Source organism: Euleptes europaea, chromosome 8 (assembly GCF_029931775.1).
Source record: "Euleptes europaea isolate rEulEur1 chromosome 8, rEulEur1.hap1, whole genome shotgun sequence".
Lineage (NCBI taxonomy): Eukaryota > Metazoa > Chordata > Lepidosauria > Squamata > Sphaerodactylidae > Euleptes > Euleptes europaea.
The window spans coordinates 22561119-22580102 of NC_079319.1; the positions used below are offsets into that span (position 1 = coordinate 22561119).

At 41.9% G+C, this 18984-nt stretch overlaps 1 protein-coding gene across 2 annotated transcripts in view; it reads right to left on the reverse strand.

Moving 5' to 3' along the window:
- Positions 1-18984, reverse strand: part of ZFPM2 (zinc finger protein, FOG family member 2) — a 378561-nt gene that overhangs the window by 143647 nt on the left and 215930 nt on the right. The window lies entirely within an intron of this gene.

Genomic DNA, 18984 nt, shown 5'->3' on the forward strand with positions numbered 1-18984 from the left:
AACACCCACCCCTTGTTCACAAAAAGCAGAGCGGCAAAGTGACATTTTTTTATTATTATTACAGAAAGAATTCACCAAAGAAGGTTTAGCATTTTGCAGAGTAAGGTAGAAAACCTCAAATTATTTGTGCTTAACTTTAGTTCTTAAATCCAGATGCAAGGGACAGACTGATCTGGAATTTAGCGAGCCTTATCAACACTGTTCTTTATGGTGACGTAGTGAAATGTCGTTTAGACATTTATCATTCACTAGTTCTTGTTCAGTATATCAAACATCATGAAACTATGACTCAGAGTACAGAGTACAATGAAAAGGGTCTCAAGGTAATATTCCACTAGTATTTTTTCAAAATATAGATAAAATCTGATTCAAGCAATACCAAGCCTTTCTTTGAGAAATTCTTACATTTTCCATGACTGACCCAGAAGCTGGAAGTATAGGTTTAAAGTCTAATCCTAAGGGGCCACTGGAACATCAAATAGGTGTTCGAAATGAAACACAATGACCACTATGCTGATATATCATTATGATTTGTGCACAGCTATTATAAATGGACTGATAATGTGTAGATCAATACTTTTATGACACAAACACTTAGCATTTACATGTTTCAGCATTACACACCTAGCAATTATATTTCCATCAGAAAGATAGGGCAGCATTTGGAATGTCTTACCTATGCAGCATTCTGGCCTTTTCTTTTCATGCAGCATGATATCAGCTGCATATTTAAATGCTGAACATGTATTAGTAACCAAGCTACATGATTAGGAAAATCACACAGAACAACTTTAGCTGAACTGTACCATTTTTGATGGAGACATCTGAATGCCTCTCCCAATTAAAAAGAAAGAAATATTCCTACTCATAGAAAAAGTAGCTCATTAGGGAGAAGTGTTGACTAGACTATTTTTCATGACAGGCCAGTTTTCCACCTGAAGAGAATCTATTTTGTAATAGGGAAATGTGATGTCATCTCAGTGGTAAGGCCTCTGCTTGGCATGCAGAAGGTCCCAGGTTCAATCCCCGGCATCTCCAGTTAAAGGTACCAGGCAAGTAGGTGATGTGAAAGAACTCAGCCTGAGATCCTAGAGAGCAGCTGCTGGTCTGAGTAGACGATACAGATTTTGATGGACCAAGGGTCTGATTCAGTATAAGGCAGCTTCATGTGGTCATTTAACTGATAGCTTCACTCCAGTAACTAGCAGGTAAAAGTAGCTTTTAAACAAGGGTTTCATGTGTACAACACATTATGGACTGGAGAAGACAATGATGCATACTTCACATAATCATGCATGCAATTAACCATCCATATGCAAAATGGAACAGATGGAACAGATTTAGGAAAAAATATTTTGGTACCAAAATAACCTAAAAGGACATCAAATTCGAAGCAATGCTCCCTCTCTTTTGGGGCTGATGGGAAATAAAAGGTTTGTTGAGTAACACTATAGCATAACGGGAGCCTGGGCTATTCTTTCATCTTATTGTGGTAAAGGTTAGTTGGTCACTGCCAACACATAGAGTGACATTTGCTGCTGGATTTATCTTTATGTTATAATTTGTTCTTTTTAAAGGACTACCAAATTCTTACATTTTAAACCACACAGTGATAAAAAGCACTAATTCCTAATGGTGTTTAGTTCATCGCTAAACATTTTCTTTTAAAAAAACTGTGACTGTAACAGCTATTACCGCACCACCCCAAGACTGAAGATAGTATGAGAAATTGTGCTGGTTACAGTAAAATAGCTCAAGACATCCACAGACAGACATTCCACACAAATTGCAAAAGAGTTACTACGAATCAGCTACTGGAAAATTTGGGACTGTAATGGGGGAAAGACCAGGAGAAGAACAGATTGCAGACTGCTTGCAAGTATGACGGCAATTGTACCACTTTGATTAGTGTGGAACCACTCTTAGCATGTCTAGAAGAACTGGAAAGTTGAGGTTTGAACTTGATTGGGAACAGCCTTCCAGAAGAGGTAAGGAAAGTTCCCATAAGGTAACTTGTTGCAAGCTAAAATTAATTGTAATTTTTAAAAAATAGATCTGCTTTAGTTAGTTTTTTTATTTATTGTTTTAGGGTTATTTTGTTCTATTCGTTACCCCTGTTGGGTCTCAACCTTATTAGGGAAAAGATGGGGTTATAAAAGTTTTAAATAAATAAAGGTGGGTGTGGAACAGATATAAGTAGGTTTAAGTATGTTTTCATTTAAAACTACTTAAATTAGGAGTTTGTATTTTTCTGACTAATTGTGCTATGTTTTCAAACTTTTATTTGTACCCCAGGCCTAAGAATGGAGAAGGTTAGACACTGAAATAAATGCAAATGAACATGGCATACTATTGATTGTCATATAATCTAAGTGCAGGAAACCTGAATTTCAGTAATGATGATGCACCATGTAACAAAATCAGTAGTACTATGCAAAGAAAAGGCTGCCTGAATTGTTTTTCAACTGAATATGCTATCTCTGTTACATGCCTTCTTTTCATAAAATCCATAATCAGACCAATTTGACAAGGGTGAACAAGGTCAAAAGTTGATCTCTCAGGGAACAATTAGAATCTGCTAATGAGGATAAGAGAGGTCGAGCAGACATCCACTTTTTGCTAACCTTTCAAGTAACTGGACAAACAAGTGAGGTAACCTTCAAGTACTGTTTATACAAATGTCAGTAGGTTAATGGAGACAAAAATAGCCAATAAAGAAGCTTCAAAATACTTTTACAATCCAACCTAAAAGGAACCATTTATAGATCCATGATCTTTGATAGCGTTGCTGAGAAACACTGCTAGCATCAGTATAAAGTTAGGCCAGTTTTCACATACGATAGAATGATGGAGTAAAACTGATACTGAACTGTATCACTGCAGTGGCAGTGTTGAATTTCTGAATGGTTCGCTACCCTCCAAAATACATGGCATATAGAAAAAGACCACATCACAGAGGAGGCCAGAATGAATCCTAATCTAGTTTTATGCATGCGTGAAGTTTCGAGGAGAAGCATTCCAAGGAACTATCTCTGAAGTTTGAACAGTCCAGGAAAAGCTTTACTGGTTGAGCCTACTGAATGAGTAAAGGATTCCAAAAGCACATGCATCAAATAATAACTTGACATGAAACATCTTGAATATTTAACAGGAAAGTCTATTTCTTCCCTTTTTCTAAAAATAATCTGAAAATGTGCCTATTAGAGCAGGTTGTGGCTTCTGTGCAACATATCTAGAGATTGTATTGTAGGTCTATTGTACCCAGTGGCTTTCAAACTATAAACCTCCTAATGTATGCAACCTGCCATATACAGGTATGGTTCAGACCACCATTCAGGGCTATGTGACTGAGCTGAGAAAGACGTTTTGAGCTTGCCCATGCAATCTTTCTTCTCCTTCTTGCACACCACAAGATAAATTAGCCATTTTCACTACAGTGGCAAACTATAATTGCCATTACATACTTACCAACATTTGCAGTTACTCTTCAACCAGGACTGCACACTCTGAACAACCAAAATTTGCCAATCCTGGTTTGCAGGGCAAGTGCAAATTACAGTATCCTAGTTCAGATGTACGGACAAAGTATACCTTGTGATGAAAGAGGAAGCTGCTAAATAGGTTTTGGCCCACAAAGAGAAGAAGGGGAGGGTTGATAGGATTGCAGGAGCAAGTCTGAAGATACATCAAGTTTCATTAACATAGCACCAAGCTTTGCATTTGAACAAGCCACTGTGATCATTCTCATAAGAATGATCACGAACAGCAGGGCTATTGAATTAAAGATCATTACCATCTTTACAGCAGCAAACTATCCTGACTGTTGCTATTGCTACACATTTTCTAATGGCATTTACAGCTAGGTGAAGGCGGAGGAGGAGAAGAAGAGTTGGTTTTTATATGCTGACTTTCTCTACCACTTAAGGAAGAATCAAACTGGCTTACAATCACCTTCCCTTCCCCACAACAGACACCTTATGAGGTAGGTGGGGCTGAGAGAGCTGTAACAGAGCTATAACTTGCCCAAGGCCACCCAGCTGGCTTCATGAATCGGAGTGGGAAAACCAATCCAGATTAGCCTCCACCTCTGGGAATCAAACCCGGTTCTCCAGATCAGAATCCACCGCTCCAAACCACCGCTCTTAAACACTATACCATGCTGGATCTTTTGTCCCTGGCAGAAAGGCTTGAATGCATGGATTGTCCCATTTCATTGACCAGCAGCACTCACTGTGTGTGCATAAAACTCAATCCCCAGCAACTACTTCTATGGCTGTTCAAAGGACCTCCTTTTGCAATGATGCTGCATGAGACCTAGCAGCTAAGTGACAAGGTGAAGTCACTCTGTTCCTGTTCATGCAAGACTAATGAAAACTCAGAGGATCCAGTCTATCCAGGAGGACAACCTGCATGGGTTGTCACACAAATTAACCATCATTTATATGTTATGTGGGCCATATGGCACAGCTTACTACTTTTCTATAGCTTCTGAGCGTTGACAGAAATTTTTTTATCAGACTTCTGGGAACAATACTTTGGGAATAAACTTTTCCCAAACCTCATTTCCCACTAGGAAATGTGTTTATGTAATGCAAATACATTCATCGGTTCTTGTAGGCTATCCGGGCTGTGTGACCGTGGTCTTGGTATTTTCTTTCCTGACGTTTCACCAGCAGCTGTGGCAAGCATCTTCAGAGGAGTAACACTGAAGGACAGTGTCTCCTCCGTTACTCCTCTGAAGATGCCTGCCACAGCTGCTGGCGAAATGTCAGGAAAAAAAATACGAAGACCACGGTCACACAGCCCGGATAGCCTACAACCGTGTTGGCGAACCTATGGCACGGGTGCCACTTCCGGCACGCGTAGCCCTTTCTGCCGGCACGCACGGTTCCTCCAAGCCGCTGGCCTTTCCGGCTCTGCCCCACCCCGGATGGGGGAGGCTGTAGCCCAGGGGTGGGGAACCTCCGACATCATTGGCAGTGGCCCCCGGACTCTCCCACAGAAGCTGCCGCCATTGCCGCCGCTGGAGCGTGCGTGGCCAGCCAGGCGGGTGGGAGAGCGGGGAACAGAAGCCGAGCGCTCACACTCGGCATGGCCGGCGGCTTCTCCGGCGCCCTCTGGGCCTGTGCGGGCGGAGGGGCATGGCTGGTCGGTGGGTGCGAAGGAGGCACCCTCTGCCCCACCCTGCTCGCCTCTCACAAGCCTGCTGCCGCCGCGCCCCACTGAGTGGCAAATCCAAGGCAAAACCTCCCATGCATAAATGGCCTCTTTCTTTTTCTGTCTCCCTCTGTCCTTTTCTTTCTCTCCCTTGCTCCATTTCTTTCTCCCTTTCTCTCTCTTTTTCTTTCTTTCTCTCCCTCCCTTCCTTCCCTTTCCCCCTCCCTTCCCTTCTTTCCTTCCTTCTTTCCCTCCAGCGGCTTCTCCGGCACCCTCTGGGTCTGTGCGGGCGGAGGGGCGTGCAGTCCTATTCCACCTTTGAAGTGCCCACAAGCTATCCTCCAAACACCTTTCCATTTGTCTTGATATGTAGAGAGAAAACACTAAGGAACTAGTTGCCAATCTCCAGGTACTAGCTGGAGATCTGCTATTACAGGTGATCTCCAACCAATAGAGATCAGTTCCCCTGGAAAAAATTGCCACTTTGGCAATTGGACTCTATGGCACTGAAGTCCTTCCCCAAACCCCGCCCTTCTCAGGCGCCACCCCAAAAACCTCCCACTCATGGCGAAGAGGAACTTGGCAACCCTAGCCTCTCCCTCTGGGCCCCCTCTGGGGGTGGTATTCAGGTTAAATTGCCGCACTGGCACTCGGCGATAAATAAGTGGGTTTTTGGTTGCAGTTTGGGCACTCGGTCTCTAAAAGGTTCGCCATCACTGGCCTACAAGAACCGATGAACTCTGACCGTGAAAGCCTTCGGAAAATACATTCCTTTTTTTTTCTCCTGGGAGGGGTCAATATAAGTTAAAATGGTCCAGTGGCAAAAGGTTGGAAAAAATAGCACAAAAATAATAAAGGTTTTGTATAAACTATAGGCTACGTGGTTGAAAAGTTTTGCAGGACTTGGCCAGACGAGCACAAGCATTGTAAAGCTTCTCCCCCCCCCCTCCACAACAAGATTACGGGCTTGCCTGCCACACCATAAAGTCTTCAAAAATCCTATTTGGGAGTTTTCTTAGCTTAGTCAAAATTGCAATCAGTGGCTTGTATCTCATGGTCAATCTCTGCTGATGGAAGGGGTTTCCATTCAGCAGAATGGGGCTTCCTTGGCTCCCCCTCACACTGCCGCCAGCATCGTCCCAGAAATGCTTCTCCTAGGGGAAAGGGGGTCAGGAACAGCATCAGGGAAGGAGGTTTGCAGCCTAGGTGGCAAAAATTATCCCTCGTTCCACTAAAATAAATTTTCTACAGGACCCAACCCATTATCCACAACTGGGACTAAAAATCTAATATTGTAGTCTGGGCCTGTACAGACCTGTTTTATCTTGCGAGTCAATTTAAATCTCTCAAGAAAATGGAGCAGCATTATGAACTTCACACATCACCACCAATAAGCCACAATACTGTATACTTTTAGATTTAATGTTATTCTTTGTTTTGAAAAAGCAGTCACCTATCTGGAACACAACAGAAGTGACACAACAGATAGAGAATTTAAATGTCTACAAATGATTCAGAGAACATGTATGTCCTCCAAACATTTGCCAAATGTCTATCTATAAGAAGTAAGATGTTTATGATAAATGTTATGTTGTTATCAATCAGAGCAACACCCAAACGAAATGACAGGATGCACATTCACATCATGAACAAATTGTGGGTGGTTGTTTTTTGGTCTGAAGGCAGCCTTTGTGCTTTATGCACATACGAAGATACAGATAAGACTGTTGCTGGGCAGAGAGTGACTGGGGGCGAAAATGCATGGTTGCTTTATCCTCCTTTAATCCCTGTTTTAGCCAGGATCGAACGCACATTAAGTGGAACGCATGTGTTCGATCCTGGCTGAATCCTGGCTGAAACAGGGATTAAAGGAGGATAAAGCGACCGTGCGTTTTCTCCCTATGTGTTCGACCTAGATTGGTGGGGGGTTTTCTGAGGGCATTAGCCTGGTTCTGAGGGGAGGTTTTTTTTTTTTTTTACTCCCGACGGCCTTTACAGGTTACTAGGATTGCTTTTTGCTTGTTATGAACTGAGAGTGTTTTCTTTATGTTCTCAAAAATAAATTGTGTTTCATAAAACTAATGAGAGGGGCTGCACATGTTGGGAGTGCAACTTTCCTGGGGAAGAACCGAAGGCCAGTGAGGTAAGGTTTTGGCAAGGAAAAGCTCTCAACCTTATCGTTGAACGAGCCATACCTAGCCCATTGGGAGTCTGAAAGGGCTGTTGTCAAATCTGGGTGTCGTGGTACAGGCGAGGAGCGAGGGCTGTAAGCGTAATCTGGGGAACAGTCCAAGGTCATTCACAGTGAAGGCAGAGTCCGAGATATCAATACAGACAAGGGAAGTCCAAAGCGTTAGTCAGAGCCAGTCCAAGAAGTCAGGATACCAGGAATCCAATGGATAGCAGGGAAACAAGGCAGGTAAACAAGGCAGGTACTCAAGGAGGTTGGTGACAAGTTGCTTGCACAACAGCCAAGCCTAACTGATGGCTTACATCCCTTCCCCTGCTGCTGTAGCAGCCAGCTGATGCTGATGAGGCTGAGTTCACAGGTGGTGCTTCAGCCCTGCTCTTCCTCATCACTGCTACTGGGGAGGTTCCTCTGTAAAGCCTTCAGCCTAGCACTTTGCCGTCTCTGCTGCATTGCCAGACGGACCTGTTTTCTCCTCTGCTCCAGTGGCCCTGGCGAGGTCTCTGGAGACACTGCATGTTGCAAGGTGTCAGGTCCAACTGGAGTCCTTGAGCTGGCTGGCTGCAGACATGGTGAGTCATCCCCTGCCCTTCGCTGATCCTCCCCTCCGGCAGGCTGTAGGCCCTGTGGTTGTTCCTGTGGGACTTCTGCCTGAGGATGTCCCTCTTCGTCAGAGGAGGTCTCTGCAGGCTGACTCATGACACTGGGCAAGAGGTTCACACCGATTATAAATAAGGGTTAACCATGGCTTGTACAAAAGAAACAAACCCCACAATTTGTTCATGATGTGAATGTGCATCCTGTCATTTCATTTGGGTGTTGCTCTGAGTCTGGATATTTTCTAGTTTAAGAAGCCTACATGATAATCAAAATCTGTTGAGACACCCAAATTTAGCAGCCGTAAACACTTGAGTTTGTTTCTTGTCTGCATACTGGGATTATAAACAAGGGTTAAATAATGGTTTAAAACCATGGCTTGTACAGAAGAAACAAACCTCCAAGTTGTTAAAATGCCAAAATTTGGACATTATAATAAATAGCAATTAGATCAAAGACTTTCAAAACAAGGAATTCTGGAAGACTATCACTACTATCAAAAGCAGGAAGTCACCAGTGTAATGCACAAGGTGAAGAGCAAAGGAGGATTTCAGGGTCATTCACATAATTAATTAATTGGACTCTTTATGGTCAGAATGCACCCTAAGAGATCAATGCATCAAGAGCTAAATTCATTTTGAAAAGGTAAGGTGTTTTAAATAAGTAAATAAACAAAGAAACAATCACAGATTTGTTTCCCCAGGACCCACAGCTATAGAATTACCTACCACTACACTCTAGGGTTGCCAGGTCCCCTCTTTGTTAGCGGTGGGAGGTTTTTCGGGTGGAGCCTGAGGAGGGCAGGGTTTGGGGATGGGAGGGATTTTAATGCTATAGAGTCCACTTGCCAAAGCGGCCATTTTCTCCAGGTGAACTGATCTCTATCGGCTGGAGATCAGTTGTAATAGCAGGAGATCTCCAGCTAGTACCTGGAGGTTGGCAACCCTACTACACTCCCAGCAGGGAATTTGGGACCTCAATTTTCAAACCATATCGTGTGCCTGGAGCATGTGGGGGGAGAAGAAGGCCATATTGGGGGGGAAGGGAGAAGGATGACACAGACACACCGTGCTGAGAGGAATCTGGCCACAACTTTATTGACTACAGGTTTTCCAGTTCTTGGCGCAACATACACTAGGGACAATGGTTGCTTCTGACAGCCCAACTGCTGTCAGCACCTTCCCCAACCCACTTGTTGGGGTAACCGAGGACAGAGGGCTGGTATTAGGGCTGGAAGCAGCGTAAACCTTTATTCCTAGCCATCACTCTCTTCCTGGAAGTGTGGCCAGTCCTGAGGTTGGTTGCCCTGCGCCCTGATCCCCAAAGCCCCTTTTGGTCATGCAGGGACCATGCATGCAACCTGCACTATGTTCGCCAGCCAATACTTAAGCGCTAGCAGCCAGTTGTGACCGTTATATTCTTTTTGATGGTGCAAACAAGCATACACAGTAAATAAATTCTTTGCTATGGGGAAAGCAAAACCCCCAGGGCCCATCAGCCAATTAGCTCTGGGTAAAATTCCATCCTAGCTCTGATAACCAGCAACCCACTGCAGTCATAGCAAAGGATGAGTAGCCACACTGAAAACAATCCCCACGACTCACAACTATTGGCTGGGAGGGTGGGACTTTGCCGAGAGTTGCTGAACGCCAAGCACCTCTTCAGCCTGCCCCCTTCAGTCTGAGCTGCATGCCAGAGACAAGCCTGCAGCCCACAGGTCTGTGTACCCCACCCATTCTGTGATGGGCTGACCTGTGGGGTGGGCCGCACAAAGCTGCTTGAGAGCTTACTGGCTGACAGCCAGTGCTAGGTCCAATTGCCCCAAATCATCCTTGCTTTCCCCCTTACACCCAGGCACAAATGTCACCCCGCCCCGCCCATGGCTGGAAACCTGTCCTTTGGAACAAACTTAATGAAGTCAGAGCAACTACTTAGAGTTGCTATGTGAAGAGAATTGTGCAATTTGGCAGGCCCTTGGTGATTTTGTTTCTCCCATGTGCAAAGCAAATGCATGACTTTTTATCCATTCTATTTTCTGTTTCAGTTTGTAAAATTTTCCCATTTGTTTTATGTTTCGAAACTTGGGGGGAGGGGGGCTGAAATAGCATGTAATGTTATTTTCCTGTAAAGTTACAGTTGACTTATGGCGATTCCATAGGGTTTTCTTTTTTTCTTTTTTAATTTTTATTAGATTTTTTTTCTTTAAGAAAAACATGAAAAACAAACAAATACAAGAAAAAATAAAAAAAATTACAAAAAAGAATACAAGAAATTATAAAAGGGTATTCATATACCATAATTAATACATTCATAATTACTAATTTATAATGTTAAGCAAAGATACCCTTTCCCCTCCACCCACCTAAAGAGTGACCCTTCACCCGACTTCCACAGAAGTGTCTTAACAGTTTTATTTTATCCATTAATATTATAAATCACAATTGTTAAAAAATGATTTCTATATCTCATTAATTAATAAAGTAAAGTCCGTTTTTGCCAACTTATCCCAATATGAGGTGGCCTTAACCCATGTTTTTTTAAATTCTCCCATATCCTTTCCATGCAGAAATTCCGTTAACCTGGCCATCCTCATATACATCCATAATTTCTCTCTCCAGTCAATGATTGAAGGTTTATTTACTTGTTTCCATACTTTGGCTATCACAATTCTTGCAGCAGCAAAACTGTATTGACAGATAATCCTATCCTGGTCAGATATATATTTTTGGTGGGATTCCCAATAAGCAAAATGATGGTTTCCTTTTTACTCTACTATTAATCAAATTATTTGTTTCCCTTAATATTTTTTCCAAATTTTTTAAAAAATTTTGCATAACCACCATACATGCATATATGTTCCTCTTTCCTTTCCACATTTCTAACAGATTCCCTTCTAACAGATTCTCCCCTATTCATCTTGGATATCATAATTGGGGTTATATGCCATCTATAAAACATTTTATATAAATTTTCTCTGATTTCATTGGTTATTGTAAATTTAAACTCTCTCTTCCATAAATTTTCCCATATATCCAAATCGATATTAAATCCTAAGTCCTTCATCCATTTAATCATAACTGGTTTGATTCTTTCTTGTTCTAGATTGGTTGTAATTAGTAATTTATACATTCTACCTATCAGTCCTTTATTTCCTTTATTTAATACTTTCTCTAACTCAGATTTATTTTTGTTAAATCCAAGCTGATTATCTTTATTAAATATATCTCTTAACCTATAATACACAAACCAATCCTTTATATCTAATTCTTCCCTACTTTTTAAAACCCATTTCTCTTCTTTCCAATCAATAATATTTCTATACATATCTATATCTAAATTCAGCTGTAATCCTCTTCTCATATGGGCTTCTGTTGGATTAACCCATCCCGGAGTCCTTTTTTCTAAAATCCTTCTATATTTTTTCCAAATTTGTAATAACCCTGCTCTAATTATATGAATATTAAAATCCCTATTTACCTTTTCCTTCTCATACCACAAATATGCATGCCAGCCAAAACGGAGATTATGACCTTCTAATTCTAATATTTTGGGATTCTCTAGCATAATCCAGGTCTTTAACCAAACAAAACAAACGATTCCATAGGGTTTTCAAGGCAAGAGATATTCAGAGGTGGTTTGCCATTGCCTGCCTTTGCATCACACCCCTGGTATTCCTTGGAGGTCTCCCATTCAGATACTTGCCAAGGTCAAGGCTGAGGGTGTGTGACTGGCCAAAAGTCACCCAGCGAGTTTCCATGGTGTGAGTGGGGATCTGAACCTGGATTTCCCAGAGCCTAGTCCAACACCTTAACCACTACACCGTGCTGGTTCTCCTCGTAATATATGCATGATATAAAAGAAACAAATTAGGAACACCACAAATGAAATGGGCAAAATAAAAAGGCTCACAAAGCCAGCCTACAAAAGCAAAAAGAACTGGAAAATGGCATATTTGCACATAACTATCTTCAATGTGGAAAGGAGCACTCACACAGATGTGTCCTGACAGCTGGAATAGCTACTGGTGAGCTCCTTGCCATTATCCTCCATTCTCATAGAAACAAAGGGATGCCAAGAAGAGATGTTTGTATCTATGAATCTGAAATTGAACCAAAGTTTGCTGCATTTTTGAGCTATAGTCCAGGAAGAGTACATTACTGTACACAGATAGCTGTACTGCCCATATCCATCATTTTTGACTAGACATAGATCTATAGAGCCATGTAGATAGACATTTTGCCCCCCTCCCCTTCCTCATTCTGCCTCCCAGTCCATCTCATCTTGGATTGGCACATCATAATATCATACATTTGACACTGTATTATTATTATTATACATGTGATCAGGAAATTCTGTCTGAAAAGAATATTTTTTTAAAGTTGCAAAAACAATTATAATCATGCTTGTTTACAACGAAACTCAATGAGAAAGCATACCGCTTGAAGAGGTTGCTGCCAAAGCACAGGGGGAAAAAATGAAGCATTGAACGGAAAACAGAAAATGAGTATTCACAGATGGAGTTCCGCATGACAGCTGGGATTCCCTGAAACTACAGAAACCCAACTGTTTACCCCAGGAGATGATCACTTGACAAGCGGCACACCGTTTCTGCACTTGACAGACTTTCGAAAGATTATAACAAAGGCAATTCGTGGGGGAAGGGAGGAGGAGAAATATATATATTCAAACTGTACTACTGTATTTACAAATCTGCATAGTTTTACATGCCTAGAATTGTAAGCGTTTGCCAATGGCTGTGCCTTTCCGTGGCACCTGTAATACAAACAAAGGGCAGCAGGCACAGGACTTTGCATGTGGTCTATATTATGGGTTGCCAATGGAAGTGCAAAATCTGGTATCTGGCAGACAAACACACATGCTAAGGAAACACATGTGCTTTTTAAAGGTTACACACAGCACATTTTGGCTCTTGTACTGATATGAAAATTTGACAACATGTTGGTTATTTCACAAAAGGCTCTGAAACAAAATGGAAATGCTAGAAAGGGTTTCAGTGTCTTGCTAAATTCCGTGTTCATCCCTCAGCCTCTACAGTTCATATATACCCAAATGTCCGTGCCATGTTTGCTTCTTGGGCAAAAACCCAAGCAAGCACTTCTCAATATGAATTCTCAGAGAAAACAAGGGACCAGATCACCAAACTGCCCCTCCCTCTAAAAAAAACAAAACAAAAAACAAGCAAAAAACAATCGGCTTGTCTGTAATAACTGAGTTGTCATCTATGTAGTCCCACATTTGGGATTTCCACCTGCACAGAAATGTCTTCAAAACATTCCTGAGTTTGAGGTCAAGGAATTTCTATTCAGCTCAGCTTCCCCAAGTGGGTTTTGCCTCTGTATTCATGCCCCTGGGGTGGGACAGGTAAGCATCTTCCCACTCATTTGTCCTCTGACTGCCCATTAGTATCAATTGAGACAACTCTCTTCAGGTTTCCTCCCTCAGCTTCTTCTGTAAGCAGGGGCCTTTTTTTCAGAGTACTTTTTGGTCACACAATTAACTTCAGCCATCCTCAAGTAAATAGATCAATGTTATATGTGATCATATCACAGCACCAAAAGGCGCACAAATAGAGCCAGCGTGGTGTAGTGGTTAAGAGCTAGGGTTGCCAGGTCTTTTTTCTCAACCGGCAGGAGATTTTGGGGGCAGAGCCTGAAGAGGGCGGGGTTTGGGGAGGGGAAGGACTTCAATGCCATAGAGTTCAATTGCCAAAGCGGCCATTTTTCTCCAGGTGATCTGATCTCTATCGGCTGGAGATCAGTTGAATTAGCAGGAGATCTCCTGCTACTACCTGGCAGTTGACAACCCTATTAAGAGCGGTGGTTTGGAGTGGTGAACTCAGATCTGGAGAACCGGGTTTGATTCCCCATTCCTCCACATGAGCGGCAGAGGCTAATCTGGTGAACTGGATTTGTTTCCCCACTCCTACATATGAAGCCAGCTGGGTGACCTTGGGCAAGTTACAGCTCTGTTAGAGCTCTCTCAGCCCCAACTACCTCACAGGGGTCTGTTGTGGGGAGGGGAAAGGAAGGGGATTTTAAGCCAGTTTGAGTCACCCTTAAGTGGTGGAGAAAGTCGGCATATAAAAACCAACTCTTCTTCTTTTTGTTGCAACCACAGGAATTACTACTTGCAGATTGGCAGCTATAATCAACCATGGACCATTTTACTGGATATCTGAGGCCAGCAGCCAAGTCTGCTTTCACTGGTTGCCCACTGGAATCCACATGGGTATACCTGGCTTCCTGGACTGCAGCTCTACCGCATAAACTGAAACAACCCATCCTGAAAATCTGGGAGAATAATTTCAAGAATCATGAAATTTCAAGTGTGCCTTCTTTTGTTTCAGGTACTTATGATCCTAAGTGCTTGTAATTTCACTAATTTTACCTACACATTGGGCCTGGCAACCATCTCAGTATCAAATCCAATAACACAGCTCTGCCAACTAGTGACAATAGCATTCTTTCTTTCTTGGCGATATCACTGTTCCAGCAAACGAAACATTGGACTACAGATTGGGCAGAGCTATAGAGAAGGGATAGAAACATACCCCAAAAGAATGTTATAATCGTTGTTTTTATGTCTTTGTATGTATTTTAGCTCTGGTTTTAATTGTTTTAATGATGTGGGGTGTTGGTTGGTTTCAATGGTATTAAAATGTGATTTTATTATGTATGTTTTAATTTGTTAGCTGGCTTGGTGGCCCTTGTGAGGGTAGAAAGAAATTTTGTTGACTACATAAATAAGCAAGCAAGCAAGCAATGCATTACAGCTTTCAGTAAGTCAGGTTTGAGGAAAGCCACACATACATAGTAGATGCAATGCATGAGGCATAGCCTAAATATTCTTTTCTACTGATTATTATGATATTGCTTAGCAATAACTATATAGCCAACAGGACTCAAACAGGAGGTTCCCTGTGCCACAGTGGAAAATGCTTCCGACCGTGGAGCCACTGTTTTGAAAAAGGAAACCTCAAAGTCCTCCTTGGCTCAGACAAATACACACATGTTAATTCATTCATACTTGAATTACTATAACTACACAAAATGTGAGTAAAAGATGATCAAACGGACCACTAATCAAGTTTAAATTTTAAAATTGCTCTATATTTTGTAATTTAAGTGTTCCTGTTCACATTTGACATTTTCTAAACACAACCATGCCCTAACAATTACTATTGGACTATAATCGGAAAATCATTCTAATTTGGATGAAAGGACCACACAACACTGCAGCAGTCCCTCAGAGAATTAAGGCTCAATTCTGATCTTCTAAGACTTAAAGAATGTGTACTTTGGATTAGCTATATATCTGCAAATCTGTTCCATCTCAAGGGGAGTATACGCTGCTAAATACTCTGACCTTCCAATGCACTGCATCAAATGTGTGGCTATGGAATATAAGGCATTTTGCATATGTCTGCATTTTAACACTGATTTAATATATGATAATGCAGTAAAATACTATTTTCTCTCTCATAGGTGAGTGTACTAGAATACAGACCTAATTAAGTAAGCTATTATATATTCATTTGTTGGGGTTATATTAGTGCAGAGGATGAAAACCTTTTTTAGAGAATGTCCCAAGGAATCATTTTAAAAGTCAAGTTACTGCGACCCTAAAACAAGTTTAAAGCATCTTATGTGGCTTTTACTAGCACCAATGTTATATTATTGTACTGTAGAGTAGAACTTGGTATAACTTCTAATGTTTCATTCCTACTTATGCAGTAAAATAATAGCCAGAATGGTTTTGGTAAGGCTAGAATGATTGGACAGGAACACAGGATCTCACAAGGCTCCCATTATCATCTCTGGCGTAATATGAAGAGACAAGAAAAAGAGAGAGAAAGAGAGAGAGAGAAAAAAAATTGGTAAAACTCACTGCAACCTCAAGCTAAACATAGGCACCACCAGCACACAAGAAGCTCAGGAGTCTGGGGCGGTGGGGACATGGGGAAGCACCAGGTGATCACATTACATCACCTCCAGGAAAAACCATAGAGCTTCCAGTGACTCCTAGAGTGGTATGACATCACTTACACGTTTTCCCCAGAAGTGATGTAATCCTGTTTTCTGATGGCGATTTTTTTCCTGCTGGTCACTAGAGCACCAGTGAGCAATGGGAGCTAGGGAAGAAGATCTCCTACCCCCAGAAGCCTATGAACAAATATTCTATTTCTAAAGCCTACTTTAAATTGCAATAATAATGAAGTTGTCAAGAATTTAGCAGATCATAAAATACCTTTGCCAGGTTTGGTGGGTCAGTTTGTGTAGGCTTATCTTCTAGGATAAATTATAATATAAAGGATAGGTTTCTTTTTTTAAGAATTACTTCAAATAGCCCAAGTTCAGAAAAAGAACACAGAGGGGAACAGAGCCTGTGGCTCAATGACACAACTCCTGCTTCACATGCAGAAAGTCCCAGATTCAATCCCAGCCATGAACAGTTAAATGATTTCATGAGCAGATAATAGAAAGACCCTTCTCTGCCTGAGATCCTGGAGTACCACGGCCAGTCAGACTGAACTTAGATGATCAGCAGCCTTATCTGATACAGACTCATGTGTTCCTATACATCCCAGGTCCTACACTCTAGTCCCCCATTTCTCAGCTGTTTTTGGCTGGTAATGCCCTCAAGACTAAAAAAGAAGTCTGGCTCACCCCAACCCAAGTCTTGAAAACATATTTTTTAAATGCCAGAATCTATTATTTATGAAAAATACTGAATTATCTTTAATAGATTAATATTAAACACCTATACAATATTATGGATAGTATGGATGCTAGCTGATCAATTGTATAACATAAATAATAAATTATTAATTGCTATAAAAAGGTAAAGGTAGTCCCCTGTGCAAGCACCAGGTCATTCCTGACCCATGGGGTGATGTCACATCCCAACGTTTACTAGGCAGACTATGGGTACGGGGTGGTTTGCTGGGGTGGTTTGCCACTGCCTTCCCCAGTCATCTACACTTTACCCCCAGCAAGCTGGGTACTCATTTTACCGACCTCGGAAGGATGGAAGGCTGAGTCAACCTTGAGGTGGCTATCTGAAACTGACTCCCGTCGGGATCAAACTCAGGTCGTGAGCAGAGCTTTTGACTTTAGTACTGCAGCTTACCACTCCACGGGGCAGTGGTAAGTGCTAAGTTGCTATGCTTATTGTTATTAACTATTAATTGCTATGTTTCTATAACCTTGGATGAAACCCTAAAGATCATTCACAAATAAGCATCTCTTTAACCAAACTATCTTTCCTCTATTTACCGACTCTCAGAGGTTTGGCAAGTAGGAATAATTCCCTCCCCCACCCCATTCTTTATTTGCCAAATTCCAAGGACAGCACATCATTCCCTCAGAAATTCAGATCTCTAGAAACAGGATGTTTACAGCTCTACCTATTCAGCAACTAAGGACAGAAACCAGAAGGCACTGGGTTGGATCCAATGCAAGATTTCCGTTTGTGCTACAGGTCTTGCACAAGCAGACACATAAGAAAAAGACTGCAGTAGCTGTTTGTATTAAGTTAAACTGGTTGCTTCTGCTTGCGCAAGATCTTGTGCAACCAATTTCTGGGCACTGTAATATACAGGGATGAATGCGCTAGATTTTGCACAAGATTTTGCAATCCCTTTCTGGGCATCAAGACCCTATGGAAGTGAATTGCTATAGATGGTACCCTACACTGACTCTGCTGAAGTCCATCCACTTAAAAGTGGACATTATAGAATCATAGAGTTGGAAGGGACCACCAGGGTCATCTAGTCCAACCCCCTGCACAATGCAGGAAATTCACAACTACCTCCTCCCTAAACCCCCAGTGACCCCCACTACATGCCCTGAAGATGGCCAAGATGCCTTCCCTCTCATCATCTGCCTAAGGTTATAGAATTAGCATTGCTGACAGATGGCCATCTAACCTCTTCTTTAAAACCTCCATGGAAGGAGAGCTTACCACCTCCCGAGGAAGCCTGTTCCACTGAGGAACTGCTCTAACTGTTAGAAAATTCTTCCTAATGTCTAGACGGAAACTCTTTTGATTTAATTTCAACCCGTTGGTTCTGGTCTGACCTTATGGGGCAACAGAAAACAACTTGGCACCATCCTCTATATGACAGTCCTTTAAGTACTTGAAGATGGTTATCATACCCCCTCTCAGTCTTCTCCTCTTCAGGCTAAACATACCCAGTTCCTTCAACCTTTCCTCATCGGACTTGGTCTCCAGACCCCTCACCATCTTTGTTGCCCTCCTCTGGACACGTTCCAGCTTGTCTACATCTTTCTTAAATTGCGGTGCCCAAAACTGAACACAGTACTCTAGGTGAGGTCTAACCAGAGCAGAGTAAAGCGGACAGTGCGGGACATTGTTCACATATGTTCTTCCTATGCATTCACAGCTGTTACTCAACTTTAACAAATTAGGGGGAATGGAATCTTTTCTTTTATGCCAGGTCTATGCTCCACGCTCAAATATATATGGTATTTTATAAAGCAAATGATTAACATGGCCAGGTCACCACAGAAGAAAGCGGCAAAAATGTGCCACTAAATTCTTCTTCCTTGCTATGGTAACTTAGCTGTAATTCTTCGGAACACTAGAGGCTATCTCCTCTGCAAAAAAATAAAAATGGTTACCACATATCACTTGGCACTAATTGGCAGCCAGTGTTCAAGAGAGACCTGAACCTGCCAGACAGACTGAGTTCTGCCCTCAAGATATCAGTCCCTCCAGGAGAGGTTTGAAGCCATTTGTCGTGTGGTGTACGCATTTTGCACTGTTCACAAATATATTCAACCTATGTTAAGCTGTCCAAATTAAAGCAGAGTAAGCAAATCATGTACTGCTTCTTCATTTATGTGAATACCCGAACAGCAAAAAACCTTTGAAAATTAGACTTACAGAACTGGCATCAAAATGTAGAGATTGAAAATAGGATATTGTTCAGATTTTAACAGGCAAAAACAAGCTACTATTGTCCCTATCAAACTGAACCAATTGCAGGGCTCCTGTAC